Below are 17,925 nucleotides of genomic sequence, written 5' to 3' on the forward strand. Positions count from 1 at the left end.
CCATTCCGACCCCTATATAAAAATCCCACCTATCAACCGGAAAATGCCAAAATCTCAATTTTGCCACTTCAAGCCTAAACCTTCCACGGACTTCCAAAATGAATTCTGATCACGCACCTAAGTCCCAAATCACCTAACGGAGCTAACCAAATCCTAAACATTCCAATCCGAGGTCATCTACTAACTAGTCAAAACTTGGTCAAACCTTTCAAATTTTAAGTTTCAAATTGAGAACTGTTCTCCCAAATTCATTCTGATTACCCTGAAAACCAAAACCAACGATTTACATAAGTCATACTACATCACGCGAGGCTAGTGTCACGATTTGGATTTCCCGCCCTCAGGAGTCGTGATGGCGCCTACTAATGTGAGCTAGGCAAGCCGACTGTTTGAACAAATTACCTATTTACCCATTTTATATTCTTTAACAATTATGAAGCAATGACGTGTAGACAACGAAATTTACAATAAGCGGAAGAAAAGCAATGAACTATCTGAATATGTAACCAATACAACTGCTTGAGCATCGACTACCCAAAACTGGTGTCACAGTTTCACAGACTGTCTAAAAATACTACATACAAAGTCTGAAAGATAAAAGATACACTATTTCTGAAATAAGTAAAGGAAACAAGATAAAGGAATAGAGGGAGACGATAGGGCCTACGGATGCCTGCAGGACTACCTTGGATCTACGTGTGGACTGAAGGTAGCCACCCAAGCTACAGTCCAAAAGCTGCTGCTTCGGGATCTGCACACAGTGCAGAGTGTAGTATCAGCACAACCGACCCCATGTGATGGTAAGTGCCTAGCCTAACCTCAGCGAATTAGTGACGAGGCTAGGACCAGACTACCAAATAAACCTGTGCAGTTAAATCATATACAACGAAAAAGAAGAACTGTAATATACAGTCAAGAATGGGAAGGGGAAACATGCTGCGGGGAAACATCAATTAAGAATAGAAAGACATAGAGTAAATACAAGAAACACCATATCATATCTATTAGCAAAAAAATCAGGAATCAAACACGTGCACGGAATCACCCTTCGTGCTTTTACTCTCGTCCTCACCAAAAGAATCAATATAAATTGCGCGGCATCACCCTTCGTGCTTTTACTCTCGTCCTCACTATAAAATCAGTATAATCGGCACAGAATTGTACATCGTGCGGACCCTTCGTGCTTTACGCTCTTCCTCACAAAATCATACACAGCATCACCCTTCATGCTTCATCACTCTCTCACCAAAACAATACACGACATCACCCTTCGTGCTTTAACGCTCTTCCTCACCCAAACAATAATCACAAACAATAGGGTAGGGAAATAAATGAAATTACAATAAGAATCCCAACAAAGGAACAATGGTTCAACAATCGAGTCCCGGCAAGGGAATAACATCAAAAGAAACATCAACATCCCGGCAAGGGAGATAACATTAAAAACAACAATATCCCGGCAAGGGAGGCCACGTAATGATTCTCTTCTTTTTCTCACTTTTACTTCACAACTCACTTCACAACTTGAGCCAATTCCCTAAAAGATTCAATTACCAATTATAATTTCACATTTCATTATACAACTTGAACCAATGCTCATCAATGTTCAAATGTCACAATTACGTCCAAAAACTTTTCTCAACGATAGAAATTATCATCAAAGCATGAATTGTACAACGAAGTCATAATAATCACAATATAAGACTCACGGGCATGCTTGACACCAACGTATAGATACTCGTCACCATACTTGTACGTTATACTCAACATATACCACATAGCAAATAGGATTTGACTCCTAATCCCTCAAGCTAAGGTTAGACCAAACACTTACCTCGATGCCACGAACACAATTCAAGTCTCAACTATCGCTTTACCTCTTGATTCCACCACCAATTCGCTCGTATCTAGCAACAAGTTACTTATTTACATCAATAAATGCTAAATAAATCAATTCTAATGCATGAAAATAAGTTTTCCAAAGTTTTACCTAAAAGTCAAAAGTTGCCCCCGGTCCCACATGGTCAAAACCCGAGGTTCGAACCAAAACCCGATTACCCATTCCCTCACGAACCCAAATATATAATTTGTTTTGAAATCGAACCTCAAATTGAGGTCCAAATCCCCAATTTTTGAAAAGCCTAGGTTCTACCCAAAACACCCAATTTCCCCATGAAAATCATTTATTTTTGAGTTGAAATCATGTGAAAAGATGTTAAAGATTGAAGAAAAATAGTTAGAAATCACTTACAATCGATTAGGAAGAGAAGTTGCCTCTGAAAAATCGCCCTAGAGAGTTTATGTTTTGAGAAGATGTGAAAAATAGTTGAAAATGCGTCTAAGTTATGAACTTACAGGTTGCAGTTATCACAATTGTGATCAGGGTTCACAATTGCAAACCCAGGCTCTGCTAAGCTCACATTTGCGAAGTCGGAATTGCGAAAATACAGTCGCATTTGCGATAACAGGCCCAAATGGGGAGCATCGCATTTGCGAAGGGAAATCTCGCATTTGCGAGGAAGGGCTGGCCTGGGTTGTTTTGCATTTGCGACTCAGCCCTCGCATTTGCAAGCCAGGCTTCGCAAATACGAAGCCTGCAGGCCTGCAATTAAACAGCTGAAGTCTGCAATTTTTCAAGTCTAAAATCCACCTCGTGGCCTATCCAAAACTCTCTCGAGCCCTCGGGGCTCCAAACCAAAGATGCACACCAACCTAAAAACATCATACGGACTCGTTCGTGCATTCAAATCACTAAAATAACATCAATAACTCTGAATTTAGCATCAAAATCATGCAATTTCTTAAGAACTTCAAATTTTCCATTTTCTCAAATACGATCTGATTCACATCATTTCAAATTCGTTTCTTACCAAATTTTACATACTCATCTTAAATCACATATAAGACCTATACCAGGCTCCGTAACCAAAATACTGGCCCAATACCATCAAGGTTTAAACACATTTCACTTTCAAAAACTCATAAATATTTCTAAAATAATTTTCTTTAAAAATTCAGTTCTCGGGCTTGGGACATCCGAATTCGATTCTGGGCATACGCCCAAGTTCCATATTTTCCAACGGACCTTCTGGGACTGTCACATCACGGGTCCAGGTCCGTTTACCCAAAATGTTGACCGAAGTCAACTTAAATTCATTTTAAAGTCAAAATTCATCATTTTTCACAGATTTTCACATAATGGCTTTTCGGCTACGTGCCCGGACTGCGCATGCAAATTGAGGTAAGATATAAAGAGGTTTTTAAGGCCTCAGAACATGGAATTTGTTCTTAAAACAAGTGATGACCTTTTGGGTTATCACATTCTCCACCTCTAAAACAATCATTCGTCCTCGAACGGACATAAGAAGGAAGTACCTGAGTCAGGAAAAAGATAGGGATAACGGCCCCGCATATCGTACTCGGACTCCCGGGTTGATGCCTCAGAAGGCTAACCTCTCCACTGAACACGAACAGAAGGAAAACTCGTTGATCTCAACTGACGAATCTGTCGGTCTAGAATAGCTACTGGCTCCTCCTCATAAGACAAGTCCTTGTCCAACTAGATAGTGCTAAAATCTAACACGTGGGATGGATCGCCGTTATACTTCCGAAGCATGGACACATGAAACACTGGATGCATGGCTAATAAGCTCGGCGGCCACGCAAGTCTGTAAGCCACCTCTCCCACTTGATCAAGAATCTCAAACAGGCCAATGAACCTAGGGTTAAGCTTGCCCTTCTTCCCAAATCTCATCACGCCCTTCATAGGCGACACTCAAAGCAATACCCGCTCACCGACCATGAATGCCAAAACACGAACCTTGCGGTCGGCATAACTCTTTTGCCTGGATTGAGCTGTACGAAGCCTATCCTGAATGATCCTGACTTTGTCCAAGGCATCCTATACTAGATCTGCACCCAACAACCGAGCTTCCCCCGGCTCAAACCATCCAACCGACGACCGAGACCGCCTACCATACAAAGCCTCATAAGGAGCCATCTGGATACTCGACTAGTAGTTGTTGTTGTAGGCAAACTCTGCTAAAGGCAAAAACTGATCCCACGAGCCTCCAAAGTCAATGACACAAGCTCGGAGCATATCCTCCAAAATTTAAATAGTCCGCTCGGACTGCCCGTCTTTCTGAGGATGAAACGATGTGCTCAACTCAACCTTTGTGCCCAACTATCACTAAACTGCCCTCTAGAAATGTGAGGTATAATGTGTACCTTGGTCCGAAATGATAGACACGGGCACACCATGAATACGATTAATCTCCTGGATATAGATGTCAACTAACCTCTCGGATGAATAGGAGACTACCACAGGAATGAAATACGCTGACTTGGTCAGCCTATCAACAAACCCACATTGTGTCGAACTTCCTCCGAGCCTGTGGGAGTCCAACAACGAAATCCATAGTGATCCACTCCCACTTCCACTCGGGAAGCTCAATCTTCTGAAACAACCCACTAGGTCTTTGATGCTCATACTTAACCTGGTGACTATTCAAACACCGAGCCACATAGGCAACAATATCCTTCTTCATCCTCCTCTACCAATAATGTTGTCGCAAATCCTGGTACATATTCGTGGCGCCCAGATGAATAGAGTACCAAGAACTTTGGGCCTCCTCTAAAATCAACTCTCGGAGTCCATCCACATTAGGCACACAAACTCGACCCTGCAATCTCAAAACTCCATCATCTCCTAAGGTAACCTGCTTGGCACCTCCGTACTGCACCGTGTCTCTAAGGACACACAAATGAGGATCATCATACTACCGATCTCGGATACACTCCAGTAAAGAAGAACGAGTGACTGTGCAAGCTAACACACGGCTAGGCTCAGAAACATCCAACCTCACGAACTGATTGGCCAAAGCCTGAACATCCAAAGCAAGCGATATCTAACCGACTGGAATATAAGCAAGACTGCCATACTGGCTGACTTCCTACTCAAAGCATCGGCCACCACATTGGCCTTTCCCGGATGATATAAGATGGTGATATCATAGTCCTTTAATAGCTCCAACCACCTTCTCTACCTCAAATTTAACACCTTCTACTTGAACAAATACTGCAAACTCTTGTGATCCGTGAACACCTCACATGCCACGCCATACAGATAATGCCTCCAAATCTTTAATGTGTGAACAATGGCTGCCAACTCCAAATAATGAACCGGATAGTTATTCTCATGAATCTTCAACTGCCGCGAAGCATAGGCAATAACCTTACCATCCTACATCAACACCGCACCAAGTCCAATACGAGATGCATCACAATAAACTGTATAAGGTCCTGAACCTGTGGGCAAAACCAACACTGGTACCATAGTCAAAGATGTCTTGAGCTACTGAAAGCTCGCCTCACACTAGTCCGACCACCTGAACTGGGCACCCTTCTGGGTTAACCTGGTCATCGAGGCTGCAATAAATAAAAACCCATCCACAAACCGACGATAGTATCTTGCCAAACCCAAGAAACTCCGGATCTCTATAGCTGATGCTGGTCTAGGCCAGTTCTTGACTGCCTCGATCTTCTTCGGATGAACCTGAATACCCTCTGCTGATACAACATGACCCAGGAATGCAACTGAACTCAACCAGAACTCGCACTTTGAAAAATTGGCATACAACTGACTATCCCTCAAAGTTTGAAGAACCACTCTCAGATGCTGCTTACGCTCCTCCTGGCTACGGGAATAGATCAAAATATCATCAATGAAGACTATCATAAACTAATCCAAGTAAGGCCTGAAAACTCGGTTCATCAAATCCATAAAAGCTACTGGGGCATTTGTCAACCCAAATGACATCACTAGGAACTCATAATGCTCGTATCGAGTGCAGAAAGCTGTCTTAGGGACATCGGATACCCTAATCCTCAACTGATGGTAGCTAGATCTCAAGTCAATCTTCGAAAATACCTTGGCACCCTGAAGCTGATCAAACAAATCATCAATCCTCAGCAATGGATACTTATTCTTGATTGTAACCTTGTTTAACTGTCGGTAATCAATACACATTCTCATCGATCCATCCTTCTTCTTAACAAAAATCATCGGCGCACCCCAAGATGAAACACTAGGTCTAATGAAACCTTTTTCAAGCAAGTCTTGCAACTACTCTTTCAACTCTTTCAAATCAGGAAACACCATACGATACGGCAGGATAGAAATGGGTTGAGTGCCCGGAGCAAAATCAATGCAAAAGTCAATATCCCTGTCGGGTGGCATACCCGGCAGGTCGAAAGGAAATACCTCAGGAAACTCACGAACAATAGCCATAGAATCAATAGAAGGAACCTCAGCACTAGAATTACGAACATAGGCCAAATAGGCCAAACACCCCTTCTCGACCATACGCCGAGCCTTCATATATGAGACAACACTACGAGTAGAATGACCATGAGTCCCTCTCCACTCTAAATGAGGTAAACCCGACAAAGCTAAGGTCACAGTCTTGGCATGACAGTCCAAGATAGCGTGGTAAGGTGATAACCAGTTCATCCCTAATATGATATCAAAATCAACCATGTCCAAAAGAAGCAAATCTACATGAGTCTCAAGACCCCCAATCATAACTATACATGAATGATGGACTCAATATACTACAATAGAATCACCCACTGGTATAGACACATAAACAGGAGCACTCAAAAAAATTGCTAGGCATGACCAGATACGGCTCAAAATAAGATGACACATAAGAGTATGTAGACCCTGGATCAAATAGAACTGAAGCATCCCTACTACAAACCAGAACCATATCTGTGATTACTGCATCGGAAGACTCAGCCTCAGGCCTGGCTGGAAGAGCATAACATCGGGGCTGGGGCCCACTACCCTGGATTACATCTCTGGGACGGCCTGCTGCTGGCTGGCTTCTACCCCTAGCGGCCTGAGCTCCACCTCCACCTCTAGCACCTCTACCCCCACCTCTAGATGGCTGGGTGGGCTATGGAATACTCGGTGCCTGAACCATGACAGGGGAACCCTGATGCTGAGAGCTGCTCGATGCTCGAGGGCAAAACCTAACAATGTGACCCATATCACCACAAGTATAACAAGCCCTCAGTTGTTGATATTGCTGACCCTGACGACCTGAATGATCACCTCGAAAACTTTGGAGCGGCGATGCACTGATAGGAGCTAGTGGTACGCTATAGGACAGCTGATCAGAATACTGCATATGAGAACCACGACCACCTGAAGCACCGTGAGAAACCTGAAGTGCTGACTGAAAAGGCCTAGGAGAATGGCCTTTACCATATGAATCCCTACCTCCAAACGAGGTACCACTGAATCGGCCTGAATGACGAGGCCTATTGTCAGACCCCTGACCACCTCCCTACGACAGAACCATCTCTACTCTCCTGGCCACATTGGCTGCCTCCTGAAAAGAAATCTCACTCCCTGTCTCCTTAGCCATCTGAAATCGAATCGGCTGAATAAGTCCCTCAATAAACCTCATCACCCTCTCTCTCTCGGTGGGGAGTATGATAAGAGAATGACGATCCAAGTCGATGAATCTGGTCTCGTACTGAGTAACAGTCATAGAACCCTGCTGAAGACGCTCAAACTGCCTCTGATAGATCTCTCTTTGAGTGATGGGGAGAAACTTCTCCAAAAATAGCAGAGTAAACTGCTCCCAAGTCAAAGCTGGTGATCCGGCTGGTCTAGCCAAACAATAATCTCCCCACCAAGTCTTGGCGGAACCAGACAAGCTAAAAGTAGCAAAATCGACCCCATTGGTCTCCACTATCCCCATGTTCCTAAGAACCTCATGACAGCTGTCTAGATAATCCTGGGGATCCTCAGAAGATGCATTACTGAAAGTAGTAGTGAAGAGCTTAGTGAACCTGTCCAACCTCCACAAATTATCGGCAGACATAACTACTCCATCACCGGTCTGAGCTACCACAACCGACTGAACTGCTTCAACTGGCTGAGTGGATGGAGTCTGAAACTGGGGAGCCATCTACTCTAGAGTGTGAGTAGCAAGAGTTTGGGCTCCTCCTCCAGCCTAAGAGACGGATGGTGCTACAGGAAGCAACCTTGCCCGGGTGACACTCTCCATAAGGCCCACTAAATGGACCAGAGCATCCTGGAGTACTGGGTAGCAATAAACCCCTCCGAGACCTGAGCTGGGCCCACCGGAACTGTCTAGGCTGGAATTTCATCAACAAAGTCAACCTGAGGCTCCGCCGCTGGTGTTGCTGCTCTGGACTGAGCTCTGCCCCTACCTCGGCCTCTAGCACAGCCTCGGCCTTGCCTTCTGCCCCTCATAGGAGCTGCTGCTGGGGGCTCGAGCTGCTGATCGATGGATGAGGAAGTGCGTGTTCTCGCCATCTATGAAAGAATAGAGTAGAAATTCAATTAGCATTGAGAAACCAAACCGCACGACATGAAGGAATAAATGTGAAGTTTTTCCTAACTATATAGCCTCTGGGGGATAAATACAAACGTCTCTGTACCGATCCCTTAGACTCTACTAAGCTTGTTTGTGAACTGTGAGACCCATGTAACCTAGGGCTCTGATACCAACTTGTCAAGACCCGGATTTCCCGCCCTCAGGAGTCTTGATGGCACATACTAATATGAGCTAGGCAAGCCGACTGTTTGAACAAATTACCTTTTTAACCATTTTATATTCTTTAACAATTATTAAGCAATGACGTGTAGACAACGAAATTTACAATAAGCGGAAGAAAAGCAATGAACTATCTGAATATGTAACCAATACAACTGCTTGAGCATCGACTACCCAGAACTGGTGTCACAGTTTCACAGACGGTCTAAAAATACTACATACAAAGTCTGAAAGATAAAAGATACACTATTTCTGAAATAAGATACCCAGGGCCTGCGGATGCCTACAGGACTACCTTGGATCTTCGTGTGGACTGAAGGTAGCCACCCAAGCTACGGTTCAAAAGTTGCGGCTCTGGGATCTGCACACAGTGCAGAGTGTAGTATCAGCACAACCGACCCTATGTGCTAGTAAGTGTCTAGCCTAACCTCGGCAAAGTAGTGACGAGGCTAGGACCAGACTACCAAATAAACCTGTACAGTTAAATCATATACAGCGAAAAAGAAGAACCGTAATATACAGTCAAGAATGGGAATGGGAAACATGTTGCGGGGAAACATCAATTAAGAATAGAAAGACAAAGAGTAAATACAAGAAACACCATATCTCATCTATCAGCAAAAAAAAATCAGGAAACAAACAAGTGCACGGCATCACCCTTCGTGCTTTTACTCTCATCCTCACCAAAAGAATCAATATAAATTATACGACATCACCCTTCATACTTTTACTCTCGTCCTCACTATAAAATCAGTATAATCGGCACGGAATCGCATATCGTGCGGCACGGCATCACCCTTCGTGCTTTACACTCTTCCTCACAAAATCATATACGGCATCACCCTTCGTGATTTATCACTCTCTCACCAAAACAATACACAGCATCACCCTTCGTGCTTTAACGCTCTTCTCACCCAAACAACAATCACAAACAATAGGGTAGGGAAATAAATGAAATTACAATAAGAATCCCGGCAAGGGAACAATGGTTCAACAATCGAGTCCCGACAAGGGAACAACATCAAAAGAAACATCAACATCCCGGCAAGGGAGATAACATAAAAAGCAACAATATCCCGGCAAGGGATGCCACGTAGTGATTCTCTTCTTTTTCTCACTTTTACTTCACAACTCACTTCACAACTTGAGCCAATGCTCTAAAAGATTCAATTACCACTTATACTTTCACATTTCATTATACAACTTGAACCAACGCTTCTCAATGTTCAAATGTCATAATTACTTCCACAAACTTTTCCCAACGATAGAAATCATCATCAAAGCATGAATAATACAACGAAGTCATAATAATCACAATATAAGACTCACAGGCATGCTTGACACCAACGTATAGATACTCATCACCATGCCTATACGTCGTACTTAACAAATACCACATATCAAATAGGACTCGACTACTAATCCCTCAAGCTAAGGTTAGACCAAATACTTACCTCGATTCCATGAACACAATTCAAGTCTCAACTATCGCTTTACCTCTTGATTTCACCACCAATTCGCTCATATCTAGCCATAAGTTACTTAATTACAACAATAAACGCTAAATGAATCAATTCTAATGCATAAAAATAAGTTTTCCAAAGTTTTACCCAAAAGTCAAAAGTCGTCCCCGGGCCCACATGGTCAAAACCCGAGGTTCAAACCAAACCCCAATTACCCATTTCCTCACAAACCCAAATATATAATTTGTTTTGAAATCGGAACTCAAATTGAGGTCCAAATCCCCAATTTTTGAAAAACCTAGGTTCTACCCAAAACACCCAATTTCCCCCATGAAAATCATTGATTTTTGAGTTGAAATAATGTGAAAAGATGTTAAAGATTGAAGAAAACTAGTTAGAAATCACTTACAATCGATTAGGAAGAGAAGTTACCTTTGACAAATCGCCCTAGAGAGTTTATGTTTTGAGAAGATGTGAAAAATGGTTAAAAATGCATCTAAGTTATGAACCTAAAGGTTGCAGGTATTGCAATTGCGAACCCAGGCTCCGCTAAGCTCGCATTTGCTAGGCAACTTTCGCATTTGCAAAGTCGAAATTGCGAAAATACAGTCGCGTTTGCAGTAACAGGCCCAAATGGGGAGCATTGCATTTGCGAAGGGAAATCTCGCGTCTGCGAGGAAGGGCTGGCCTGGGCTATTTTGCATTTGCAACTCAGCCCTCGCATTTGCAAACTCGCATTTGCGAGCCATGCTACGCAAATGCGAAGCCTGCAGGCCTGCAATGAAACAGCTGAAGCCTGCAATTTTTCAAGTCTAAAATACATCCTGTGGTCTATCTAAAACTCACACGAGCCCTCGGGGGCTCCAAACCAAACATGCACACCAACCTAAAAACATCATACGGACTCGCTCGTGCATTCAAATCACTAAAATAACATCAACAACTATGAATTTAGCATCAAAATCATGCAATTTCTTAAGAACTTTAAATTTTCCAATTTTCTCAAATACGATCTGATTCACGTCATTTCAAGTCCGTTTCTTACAATTTCACAGACTCATCTTAAATCACATATAAGACATGTACCGGGCTCCGAAACCAAAATACGGGCCCGATACCATCAAGGTTTAAACACATTTCACTTTCAAAAACTCATAAATATTCCAGAAAATAATTTTCTTTCAAAATTCATTTCTCGGGCTTGGGACTTTGGAATTCAATTTCGGGCATACGCCCAAGTCCCATATTTTCCTACGGACCCTCCGGGACCGTCGCATCACGGGTTCGGGTCCATTTACCCAAAATGTTAACCGAAGCCAACTTAAATTCATTTTAAAGTAAATATTTATCATTTTTCACAAATTTTCACATAATGGCTTTCCGGCTACGCGCCCGTACTACACATGCAAATCGAGGTGAGGCAGAAAGAGGTTTTTATGGCCTTTGAACATGAAATTTGTTCTTAAAACAAGTGATGACACAACTAGTAATGCCCGAGAACTGGCGAGCAAAGTGCAAAAGCTCAAAACGACCAGTCGGGTCATTACAGTCTTTGAACCGATCCGCAAGACTCTATTAGATTTGCCCATGACTTGTGAGACCTACGTGAACCTAGTGCTATGATACCATGTTGTCACGACCCATTTCCATTATAGGTCATGATGGCGCCCAACACCATTGTCGGGCAAGCCAATGCGGAAATATAAATAAGTTCTCATTTTACTTTTACCGAAATAATTGCAGTAATTCCTTAAGTTAAAGTTAAAATAGGTGATAGCAAGTAAGGTACCAAAAATAATTAAACAATTCTCAAAAGAATAGTCTACTAATATGTGTGCCAAGACCTGGTGTCACAAGTTGGGGGCAACTAGTAGAATATACAAAAGAATAAATCTATCCTGCTGTCCGAAATAGAATAGACAGCAAAAATAAATAAACAGAGACTCCATCAAGCTACTGAACGACACAGGAAAGGAGCAACTCACTGTGGAAGTCTCGGAATATGCTCAGGGATGCGCACCAGACTGATAGCCAGATGTACCTACCTCAGATCCTATACAATTAAGTACAGAAGTGTAGTATGAGTACATAAACAATATGTACCCAGTAAGTATCCTGTCTAATCTCGAAGTAGAGACGAGAGGTCGACTTGACATTTACTAGGGTTAAATAATATGAGAAATGAATTATATTGAGCATGGATATAACGAATAATTAGCAGTTTATAGCAAGAAGTAACAGGTCCTCGCTTAGATAATATCACAGTTGGCAACTTTCATTCTAGGACAAATAATAAAGCTCAATTCATAGAAAAGCACTGAGTAAAACATGCGCAAGTAGTGCCGAGGTCGTACGGCCCGATCCAACACAAAAGTAAATTGTGCACTGCCGAGGGTCGAACGGCGCGAACCATAGATGCATTTATTGCCCCGCTCGTGAATCAAACATGTGACGCGGTCAAATGTAATTAACACAACAAGCAGATAGGAATATATAAATGGGGAGCAATTACTCGCAGAAATATCAACTTCTCTTTAAAAAGACCAAGAAAGATAGTGTTCCTTTACTAGTTTCATATACCATAATCACCATGATTTAAACAGTACAAATTAACATAAGGTTGCAAGAATAGCACATAAAGCATGCTTTTGGGTCCTAGACTACCCGGACTTAGCATAATAGTAGTTACACACGGACTCTCATCGCCTAGTGCGTATGTAGCCCCCGCATTTAATGGAAAATTACTTGATTATATCACCTATGGGGACAATTCCCTCTTACAATGTTAGATAGGAGACTCACCTCACTCCAAAGCGTACTTCCAATACCAAGAACGAGCTCAAACTCTCAATTTGGAGCCAAACGATCCAAAACTAGATAAACGAGGTAGGAACTAGTCTGTACAAGCTCACAAGATCGCATTCTTACTATTTAAGCAATTTCACAACCTTAAACACAAGTTTCCTAAAATCCGACCCCGGGCCCACGTGCCCGGATTCCGAAACTTTTCAAAGAAAGTTGTTCTTTATAACCCAAGGATCAATAATATATGATTTCTAATTCATTTCATAACAAATTTCGTGGCCAAATCTAACTTTTGTCAAAACCCTAGGTTTTGCTCTTACCCCATGATTTTACCTTAATCTCCGTGAAGGTCCTCTCTCAAGAGCTCCAAAATCGCCTAATGGGTAAGTGAAAATGGCTAAAATGACTTAGAGCCCGTAATAAATGAAGCTCACTGCTTCACAGATTTCCGCATCTACGGTTATGGGACCGCATAAGCAGTCCCGCTTCTGCGGTCCCGCTTCTGTAAGGAAGTGGACGCATCAGCGAAATTGGCCAAGCAGGCTGGGACCACTTCTACGGTCATGAAGCCGCTTCTGCACAGCCGCTTCTACGGTTTTTGGCCTGGCCTGTCTTGGCCACATCTGCGAGAGGACGACCGCTTCTGTGGTCTCGCATCTACGGCTGACCAACCGCAGGTGCGGTTATGACAGATAATTGGAGCTTCAGCTCCTTCCCAAAATTTCCAACTTCACTCGAGCCTCGTCTGATTGACGCTCGGGGCTCCAGGGCCCCGCCAGAACATACCGACAAGTCTAAAATCATGAAACGGACCCGCTCGAACCTTCGGAACGCCTGAAACAATGCTAAATCTAAGAATCACCTCGTAAAACCAATTGAATCAAACTTATGAACTTCAAGTTCTTAAATTCACTTCTAATGTGCCGAAACATACTTATACTACTCGGATTGACACCAAATTTTGCGGGAAAGTCTTAAATGTTATATTGGACCTGTACTAGGATCTGGAACCAACATACGAGCCTGATACCAATGTGATCAATCATTATTTAGTTTCTTTAAATCCTTAGAATTTCAGTTTAACAATTTCTAATAAAAATTCATTACTAGGGCTAGGGACTTCGGAATTCGATTCTGGGCATACGCCCAGGTCCCATATTTTCCTACGGACCCTAAACACGAATTCGGGTTCGTTTGCTAAAAATGTTGACCAAAGCCAAACTTAGCTTTTTAAGAAAATCTTAAGGAATCAAATGAGCATATTTCAACCCAAATTCTTCCAAATCCCGAATCAACCATCCCCGCAAGTCATAAATTAGTTAAAGCAAGTGCGGGAAGTTTTATTTAGGGGAATGGGGTTCTAAAAGGCAAAACGACCAGTCGGGTCATTACAGTTTGATGTCCATTTATGCAAATTGACTCTTCAAACAAATATTCTTCAAGAAGAAAAAAGAAATAAATTTTTTTGATATTCATCAATTTTGTGATGTTTCTTTCTCCAACTGTCACGACCCTGACCCCGAATCCGGTCGTGATGACGCCTCTCGTAAAGACAAGGCCAGCCAACTAAACCCAATTCACTTGTTAAAGCAGTTAAACAATATAAAAGTAGTCTAAAACATGATTTAATGATAATAAGTAGCGGAAATACAACTCGACGTAGCCCTAATCGGGGTGTCACAAGTCACGAGCATCTATGAGCCATAATACAAGTCTGCTAAAGTTATAAAATACTACAAATGTTTGAAAAGGAACAAAAGTGCTAGAGGAGTAGAGACACGGGGCTGCGGACGTCAACAGCTACCTCGTAATCTCCGAAAGGCCCGCTTGGAACTGGAGGAAAATAAGTACTCTGGAGCGAAACCAGCAACGCTTGAATCTGCACACAGGGGTGCATGGAGTAAAGTGAGTACTCCAACTCAGTGAGTAACGAAGGTAAATAATGGCTGAAAATAAGAAAAACGCATACGGCACAAGGCATTCTATAATGAAGCAGTAAAACCATTTAAAAGCATTACCACGGTGAAAAGTCGAGTAAAATTCTCTTTCAACAAGTAAGCAAGTAATTGACAGTCAATTATGAAAAACAATAAACACATAAAGGTTCGCCCCTCGGGCATAGTATCACCACATCCGCCCCTCGAGCAACATCTCATAACAATAACAGCCCCTCGGGCTCAATCTCACATCACAATGGGTACCCGCGCTCACTGGGGGTGTGCAGACTTTGGGAGGGGCCCCTTACGGCCCAAGCGCAATATCAAGTTACCTCGTGGCATCATAAACAGGCTCTCGGCCTCATATCAATATCAACAAGCCACCTCGTGGCGTACATATCTCAGGCCCACGTCCTCATAGTCAAATCAGTGTATCTCCGCTACGGCGTGCAGCCCGACCCAAAGGTATCCTCATAACATAGGCCATCGGCCTTACTCAGTCAAAAATCACATAAGCCACTTGGTCAACAGTAAAACACGATGCTCGGCCCAAAATATGATTTAAAATATCATTTCAAGTGTTAAAACAGAGTAAACATGGCTGAGTTTTGAAAACAGTGAAAAATACCATGACTGAGTTCAAGTATAAAGTCAAAACAGTGAGGAAATAGCAATGAAAATCCCCGAAGGATTCAAATAGTTGGCACGAAGCCCAAATATGGCATTCAGCCCAAATAAATTATAATAGCAAATAGTTTTCAGTCAAATACGCGGTAAAATCAACAACCGGGATGGACCAAGTCACAATCCCCAATAGTACATGACCCCACGCTCATCATCAAGCTTGTGTCTCACCTCAACATAGCACTACAATGTGCAATCCGGGGTTTCAAACCCTCAGAACACCATTTACAATCATTACTCACCTCAAACCGGCTAAATCTCTAGCTCGCAACGCCTTTGCCCCTCGAATCGGCCTCCGCGCATGTCGAATCTATCCAAAATCACAACGAGGACGTCAAAATATGCTAAGGGAACGAAACCCAAGCGAAAACAATCAATAAAGGACACAAATCCCGAAATTACCAAAACCCGACCCCCGGGCCCACGTCTCGGAAATCAGAAATTTTCATATCAACAGATTCATTGTCTCCCCACGAGTTCATATATATCAAAAGTTTTCAAATCCGACCCCAAATGGTCCTCCAAATCCCCAATCAAAAGTCCAATTTCTCAAGCCCTAGTTCTTCAATTTTAGGCTTAGCTTTCATGATTGTCTAGGTGGAATTCACATAATAATCGAGTTTTTAGTCCAAGAATCTTACCTCCCAACGATTCCCCTTGAATCCCTCTTCAATTTCCTTAAAAAACATCCAAATATGAACAGCTATGGGTGAAATAAGCCCCAAAATTGCGAACAAGACGACTTAAAAACATTCTGCCCGGGCCTATATTTCCTTCTTCGCGAACGCAGTCAAACCCACGCGTTCGCGAAGCAAAAACTCGAGTTGACCAACCTTTCCTCTATGCGAACGCGTAATGACCATTGCGAACGCGATGCTTCGTCCACCTTAACCTTCGCGAACGCGCTCACTTATCCGCGAACGCGATGAACACTGGACCTCGTACCTATCTGACCCAATTTCCTCTACGCGATTGCGAAGACCTTCTCGCGAATGCGATGCACCACTTGCCAGCCCTCCGTGAATGTGAAGCCCTTCTCGCCAACACGAAGGCTTAATTGAAATGATCTGATTGACCACCCGAGGCCCCCAGGACCTCAACCAAAGGCACCAACACATCATAAAACCTCATTCAAACTTGTTCCAATCATCAAAACACCTCAAACAACATCAAATCACCCAAAACACATCGGATTTAAGCATAAGTTTCTAAAATCTTCCGAAATACGCTTTTGATCAAAAATCCAACCAAACCACGTCTGAATGACCTAAACATTTACACACATATCCCAAATAACACAATGAAGCTACTACAACTCTCGGAATTCCATTCCGACCCCTATATCAAAATCTCGCCTATCAACCGAAAATCGCCAAAATATCAACTTCGCCAATTCAAGCCTAATTCTACTCCGCTCCAAACCCCATTCTGATCACACTCCTAAGTCATAATTCACCTCCTGAAGCTAACCGAACCATCGGAACTCACATTCGAGCCCTCTAATACATAAGTCAACATTCGGTTGACTTTTCCAACTTAAACCTTCTTAAAAGAGACTAAGTGTCTCAAACCTTATCAAAACCACTCTGGACTCGATCCGACCAACCCGATACCGCAAAACACAGATAAAGAAGCAGAAATAGGGGAAACAAAGCGGTAACTCATGAGACGACTGGCCGGGTCGTCACATCCTCCTCAACTTAAACAAACGTCCGTCCTCGAACGAGTCAAGAAACATACCTAAAGCCTCAAACAGGTGAGGATATCTACTCCGCATCTCCCGCTCGGTCTCCCAGGTAGCCTCATCCATGGGCTGACCTCTCCATTGCACTTTCACTGAAGCTATATCCTTTGATCTCAACTTTCGAACCTGACGACCCAAAATAGCTACTGGCTCCACATCATAGGTCAAATCATCATCCAACTGAACCGTGCTGAAATCCAAAATATGAGACGGATCCCCAATATACTTCCGAAGCATAGAAATATGAAATACTGGATGCACACTCGACAAGCTGGGCAGCAAAGCAAGCTCATAAGCCACCTCCCCAATCCTCCGAAGCACCTCAAAAGGTCCAATGAACCGCGAACTCAATTTCCCTTTCTTCCCAAATCTCATAACACCCTTCATGGGTGAAACCTTCAGTAGAACCTTCTCTCTCACCATGTAAGACACATCTCGAACCTTCCTATCGGCATAACTCTTTTGCCTCGATTGCGCTGTACGAAGCCTCTCCTGAATCACTTTCACCTTCTCCAAAACATCCTACATCAAATCTATCCCCAATAGCCTAGCCTCACCGGGCTCGAACCAACCAACTGGAGATCTACACCGCATCCCATACAAAGCCTCATATGGAGCCATCTGAATACTCGACTGGTAGCTGTTGTTATAAGCAAACTCTGTCAGTTGTAGAAACTGATCCCATGACCCTCCGAAAT

Source organism: Nicotiana sylvestris, chromosome 10 (assembly GCF_000393655.2).
Source record: "Nicotiana sylvestris chromosome 10, ASM39365v2, whole genome shotgun sequence".
NCBI classification, from domain to species: domain Eukaryota; kingdom Viridiplantae; phylum Streptophyta; class Magnoliopsida; order Solanales; family Solanaceae; genus Nicotiana; species Nicotiana sylvestris.